General features: G+C 27.8%; 1 long non-coding RNA gene across 1 annotated transcript; it reads right to left on the bottom strand.

Annotated features, from left to right (window-relative positions):
- Positions 1-1,511: 1,511 nt before the first annotated feature.
- LOC109812374 (uncharacterized) lies at positions 1,512-5,979 on the bottom strand. Its single transcript, XR_002240918.3, has 2 exons — positions 5,714-5,979; positions 1,512-1,771 (listed from the first exon to the last, which is right to left on the bottom strand). It is a non-coding gene; the product is annotated as an uncharacterized LOC109812374 (long non-coding RNA).
- Between the last annotated feature and the right edge of the window lie 1,289 nt (positions 5,980-7,268).

Below are 7,268 nucleotides of genomic sequence, written 5' to 3'. Positions count from 1 at the left end.
TGTGTATTATTTACATGTGACTTATATTTGTTGTGTGTGTGTGCTATCTAACCTTTATTTCTACACCTGAAACTGAGTGAGATGTTTCTCACTCCCTTGTTATTCTTGTATATGTTTAAATTATGATGCAGGTAATCAGCATCATGAGGATGTTGGTGATGAGGCTTAAGGCTTCAATTGGGCATGCTCTGATAGGATGTGACATCGGGCATAGCTAAGCTTATTTTTGGGATGTTATTGTTTTTAAAAGCTTTAATTTTCTCTTCTTTTGTAATTTTGAACGTTCTTGAGAAAAGACCAAAAAATGTACATCTTTGTCATACTATTTTATTACATGATTTAAAAGTTATAATTAAATTAATTCCTAACTAGGAGGCACTGTCACCTTTGCTGGAATTAATCTATATTTTCCTTTATATGATTTCTTGAGTTTTGATACTTACGTGTTGACCTTTTTATGATTTATGAGTTATGAATGTGAATCTTTTACCTTATGATAATTGAGACAATTATTTTATCCATTAAAGAGGTTGTCAACTATGAAAGATTTTATGTACTCAAAAAGAAAAAAAAATTATTGTTTACATTTATTGTGTATTGATGTTGGGGTAGAGGGTGTCACATATTACATTTTGGAAAAATCCCCTTTGGAAGATGAACCTAAGAAGAAACCCCCTTTCAAAGATTAAGCCGATAATAATGAAAACATAAACCTCCTTTGAAAGATGAAGATGATACAAATGAAGCAGAAATCACATTTCGAAGATGAAGTTGATACTGTGGAAGCAAAATCCCCTTTTGAAGATGAAGTTGATAATTGTTATAAACGCAACTTCGTCGACGAAACTTGCATCAACAAACAACCTTGAAAACACTTTTTGTATCAGCTTGCGTTTCACTTTGTGCCAACAAAGCTTGCATTTAACCTTGCGCTAACAAAGTTGAAAGTTGAAGATAGTGGTGGTTAATGAGAATATTAGGATTTCAAAACTAAGGCTATGTAAAACACAAATATTGGTATGGAGAAAGAGGGTAAGAGAAAGAAAATGAAGAACGAAAACAAGTGAAGAACGAAATCTGAATCTGAGTTAAAATTCTCTATTGAAAATTGCCAAAGTTAGAGAGAACAAGAGAGATAAATGTTTTTGTGAGAGAGAATGAAATCAAAATATTAGAGACATGTTTAGGAGACTAATCTGCAAAAATTAAAACTTGCTTAAATAATAAGTCTTATTAAAATCACACATGACATCATTTAAATGGTCATAGTCAAAGGAGACATTAGTACCTTCTAAATAGAACTTGCACCAAAGGAATTGTCTATATTAAACTTGTAAAAATAATTATGATATATATTTATACTTTTAAAAGTTATATGTAAAATTCTTAATATTACAAATATATAAATAAATATTACCCCATTATCTAAAGTTTCTAGTCACTTATATATATAATTATAATTTCATATACCAATTTGGTATATATCACCTGAAATTTAATATTAAAGTGGATGAGATACCAATTTTCATACTATTTTTTATTCCCAGCAATGAAGTTATTAATCATTCAATAGAAAAAATACATTGCTTGATTGTATCCATACGAAGAAAACTCTTCGATAAAAAAAATACTAATCATTTTCTGGAGCAACAACAGAACTGATTTTGAGGTGGTATGCACATGCCTATCTGAAAGCCTATCAACTGGCAGAAGGTACTGCATGAAGGATAGTCATGGCATGTTCCTGGACAGTATTGTTCGCTCCTCACACCTGCATTTTATATGGGTACTTAGAAGAGTAAGAAATAAAAAAAAAACAAATTAATTAAAATTACATAAAAAAAACCATTGTTTTCATATTTAATTATTTGTCTACATACCAAGCGAGAAGAGTAGAACAATAACCATGGCTGAAATGATTACAAATTTTAGAAACATCATTGAAACAAGCTTGCAATCTATTCTTCGAATAGGTATCATGAGTTTTTATCTATAACGATATATTTATAGATATCAAATCTAACCTTACGTCTTTAGTTCATAAATTCTTTTGGTCTTCATTAATTATTAGATCATTACACCTCTCATTATCAAATGTAATCTTAGGTCATTTACCCTTACGTTTTTACCTTCCTTCAAACCATGCAAAACCACTTCATTCATTGTGTAACTGCACGCTACCCAGCTATATTGTTCTTCGTGAATCAATAACGCATATTTCTCACTTTTCATCAATTTTAATTCTAATTTCTTGTAATTTTTTTTACTATTTCTTTTTATAACATCTGAAGTCTTTATCATTTATTTTATTTCATTTAGGAACAAAGGTTCTTTATGCTAAAGGCATTGCCTATTCTTCTGTTTTAATTATATAGAAGAAAAAGAAGAGAAGGGAGGATAAAAAGGATGAAATAACAAAAAGGTATAGTGTTGAAATTGTCACTTTAAGAAAATTGTCATATAGTGTGATACTCTATATAATGACACAATATGTGTAATTAAAAATTAATTATACTCCCAATAAATATAATATATGTTAGTATATTGTTATAAAAGTGTGAGCATGAGATATAATGACACACAAAATATGTTGTTAAATCTTATTCAAAGTCAACACTAAAATTGTATATAATTATATGTCAATTATATATATATATATATATATATATATATATATATATTATACTTATACGAACATTTTTTGTATGTCACTGTATGTAACATTTCTTGTAGTATATGTTAATTTGATGTTGGCGATGAATATGTTATTCCAATTCAACTAGTATATTATTTGGTGTTCCAAATTTGTGTAGTGAAGAACAACAAATAAGTAAATTTGGTGTGAATTACATTTCTGAATCTTGCTATTATTTCTAATCTTGTTGATTAGTATTGATATGCTATGTATGATGGTATGACTTGATCTTTATATATGCATTGAATTGGGGTAATATGTATATAGATGGTGTATGTTAAGGTGTTGATGATAAAAATGTGGTATGGCATCAAGGCATGTTGGCTTACTTAGGACTTGAGAAGAGGAAATTATTTTGTAAAACTGAAGATCCCACATATGGAATCTTGGAGGAGTGCTCAGGTAGGTCACTGTTAGGAAATGCTCCTTGAGTAGGTGTGTCTCTTGGAATGGATTTTGAGATGTTGATGTCTCTTCTATATCCTTAGTTAGTGATTGAGTAAGAAAGAAGGCCGAAAGCTGCAACCCTAGCCTTAACCAAGTACCTAGAAAGGTTACATGGTTCCTTAAGGATGACTAGTGGGCTAACTTCAGGTACGCCTATACCAAGTTGTACTACTCCTAATGGTGGAACTGAATTTTCCTAATATGAATGACAAAACCCAAGAAACTAGAGGAGGGATTGATATCCTATTTTGCTATAATCAAGATAGTGCTTTTGGTGCAAAAATGATTGGGTTGATTCAGTAGGGTGGAGTCACTTAAACTACTCATATGGTTAAGAAATCTCCATAGATGAATGTGTGACGATGCATTAGATGTGGTGTTTGCATATGATGTGGCATGAGTTAATAGTGTTCATATGCACGATGTGAATATCTTGAGGTATGTTATTATTATGGTGAATGTTGTAGACCATATGGGTGTATCTTTGGTTGGTTTACATGTTGGTGAGTAGTATAAATGCTCCTTCCTATACTTGTATGTTTTTAAATCTAACTTACCCTTGTGTGTTTTCCATGTGGTTTGGACTACGATGATCATGATTTTCATGCGAGTATGATAGGGTTAGTTGGAGAGAGCTTTTGGAGCTGCAATGAGGCCATGTTGTTAGTGATGTAGTTGACGACGTCGACTACTTGTGTTGGTCTATATAGATGTTGCTTGACCAACAACTTAGTTTTATATTCTGTCTATCAAATTATTATACATATACTTGTGTTGTTGTTTTAGTTGTACCTACACATATACTTGTCATAATGTACATATCCTGATATTATGAGTATATAATTCTAAGTAATAGTTGTATTTTCGCTACTAGAAGTAATTGATCTATAAGTGTAATGATCATGACAAATCATTACAAATTAGTCTCCCTTGAGACCTTGACTGCGTTAAAGTTATAAAATTGTTTTTCTATCAAACTTAAGACCTAACGTTGGTAAACATGTAAGCTTTGGAGCTAATTAACGGAACTAACACTATTAGAATTTCTTTTATTACATGCGACTTTTCTTGCGAATTTTTCATAAAAATTCGTAGGAAATGTTGTTCCTGCAAATTTTCTTGCGAAATTTTATCTGCAGGTAATACCTTCGTGGATAATACTTTTTTGCGAATTTTAAAATTTGCAGGAAATTTTCCTGCGAAATTTCTTGCGAAAAAAATTCACAAGGAAGTTTCCTGCAAAAAAATATTTGCAAGAAAGTTTCTGCAAAAAATAAAATTCGCTGGAAAGTTTTCTGCGAATTTTTTCGCAAGAAATTTGCAAGAATATTTTTTGCGAAAAAAATTAAAGAAATTACTATAAATTCTATCAATAATTTTTCAACTTTCAAATGCTCACAATGAATTCATCCGAAACATTTGTTTCCATGCCTCCAACATGTGATACATAATCTTTTAAATTCTAAGATTGTAGATTATAAGCCTAACACTCAACTATATAAATCAACTTGTAAGGTAAGTGTTGGCCCAACTTAGAATATTTTTATTTAATACAATATTTAATCAACCATATTTATAAATTAGAAGTAAAATATTATTATCCATATTTAAAGTTTGAAAATTTGGTACTTTAAGCTAGAACATTAATCCTAAGTGACGGGACATAGATTAACGATACTAATATAAAACACGAGACATCTTGTCATTCATACTTCCAATAACATTTTATTAATCTATAAAAAATATTTAAAATATTGTTTATAAAATTAATTATACATATTATGAATGTAATAAAATTTTATTTAATTTATAATATAATTGTAAAATAATCCTTAGGCAAAGAAGATTAAGATGTCCAATCCACAAAACCAATTTTTGTGGTCAGGCTGACAGCTGGACAAACTTAAACGAACTGAAGTAACCTATTTTATTATACTTAACCCAAAATGAAAGAACCCATTATGAGAAACTGGTCGACTGTTATAAATCTGAACAATTACAATGATGCAATGACAATTGGTGTATGCGAGGTCCACAACCAAATCTATCAATTTACATATTTTTCTGTCATTTTTATGCTTCCTTTAATTTACTAGCTAGCTTTTCTTTAAAGCTTTAATTTACAATTTTATCACCTATTTTTAGTTGTTTATTACATTCAAATTTTACTTTCAAAAACCTTCCTTCTATCAGTCTTGAGTTAATTACAACTATTAAGAAGTTCTTTAGAGTAAACTAAGGACCTAATCAATGGACAGAATTCCTTCATTAAATTGCTGAAGTAGAAATAACTGTTGTGCTAGCCGACACAATACTAAAAAAAATTTCAGACCAACAAATCTTAATCTAATATACACCTTTGATAAGAATTGTTTTGATTTCTCCTGTTCCTGAATGATATGTTTTTAATTTTAAAATTATAAAAGTAAAACACTAAAATAGTTGACGCTTTGTTGTTTCACAAATATTGTTATAATTTCATAAACCACTTTCATATATATTATCTAAAATAAATATAATAAAATAGATGAAACTCAACTTCACATAGTAGAAACTTATTTGTGTACATACCTTGAGAAAATAGAACAATAATCATGGCTGCAAAGATAGCTTTGATCAAAATCATTGAGACAAGGGAACGAGCCATTCTTATGTTCGTATGGGCTTGTGGCACTTTAGATACTGTTTGTGGTGGCTGGTTTATATTTTCTATACTCTATTTATTTATATGCTTGGCACACACCACCAACAGTGAAGCATGCGACTACAGACACAATTAATTTTCACCCAAAAAAGAAAAAAGAAAAAAAAAACAAATCGACCATAATTAATCCTGAAATGACAGTTTCGCATGAAAAATCAATTTCAGATTCAATTTCCAATCTGGAACCAGCTGAAATAGATAATAATCATTTCCTATTTAGTGATTTGGTTGTACATAGGAAAAAGGATTTGATTAATTAAATCAAAAGAAGTGAGACAAGAATCTGTCCTGTGAAAAAATACTTTTATTATTTCATAACTTTTGTATTATTTCTAATTTTTCTTAGATGCCTTACTTTTTTATTTTTTTTCTAAATTATTTAATCTATCTACTTTTATCTTATATAATATTAATTATTATTTAATAGTATTCATGATAAATTAGAGATTAGACATACCTTTTGTATTGTTTCTATTTTTTTTATAGATGTTTTACTTTTTTATTTTTCTACCTTTTATATTATTTCTATTTTTTTAGATGTTTTTCTTTTCTATTTTTCTAAATTATTTAATTCATTTGTTTCCATCTTATATAATGTTATTTGTTTTTTAATAGTATTCATGATGAATTAGGGATGAGACATACCTTTTATATTATTTCTATTTTTTTTAGATGTTTTACTTTTCTATTTTTTTTTAAATTATTTAATCTATATGTTTCCATATTATATAAATTTGTTTATTTTTTTTAATAGTATTCACGATAAATTAGGGATGAGACATACGTTTTATATTATTTCTATTTCTTTTTAGATGTTTTACTTTTCTATTTTTCTACCTTTTGTAATATTTCTATTTCTCTTTAGATATTTTACTTTTCTATTTTATTTAAATTATTTATTTTATCTGTTTCCATCTTATATAATGTTGTTTGTTTTTTAATAGTATTCATGATAAATTAGGGATGAGACATACTTTTGTATTATTTTTATTTCTTTTTAGATATGTTTTACTTTTCTATTTTTCTAAATTATTTAATCCATATGTTTCCATCTTACATAATGTTGTTTGTGTTTTTTTTAATAGTATTCATGATAAATTAGGGATGAAACATACCCTTTGTATTATTTCTATTTCTTTTTAGATAGTTTACTTTTCTATTTTTCTACCTTTTGAATTATTTCTATTTTTTTTTAGATGTTTTACTTTTCTATTTTTCTAAATTATTTAATCCATTTGTTTCCATCTTATATAATGTTGTTTGTTTTTTTTAATAGTATTCATGATAAATTAGGGATGAGACATATCTTTTGTATTATTTTTATTTCTTTTTAGATGTTTTATTTTTCTATTTTTCTAAATTATTTAATTCCATATGTTTCCATCTTATATAATGTTGTTTTTTTTAATAATATTCATGATA

The sequence above is a fragment of the Cajanus cajan genome, chromosome 7 (genome assembly GCF_000230855.2).
Source record: "Cajanus cajan strain Asha chromosome 7, NIPB_CcT2T_4, whole genome shotgun sequence".
Taxonomy (NCBI): Eukaryota; Viridiplantae; Streptophyta; class Magnoliopsida; order Fabales; family Fabaceae; genus Cajanus; species Cajanus cajan.
Note: the sequence above shows the minus strand (reverse complement) of the source record. Positions and strands in the feature narration are given on the sequence as shown.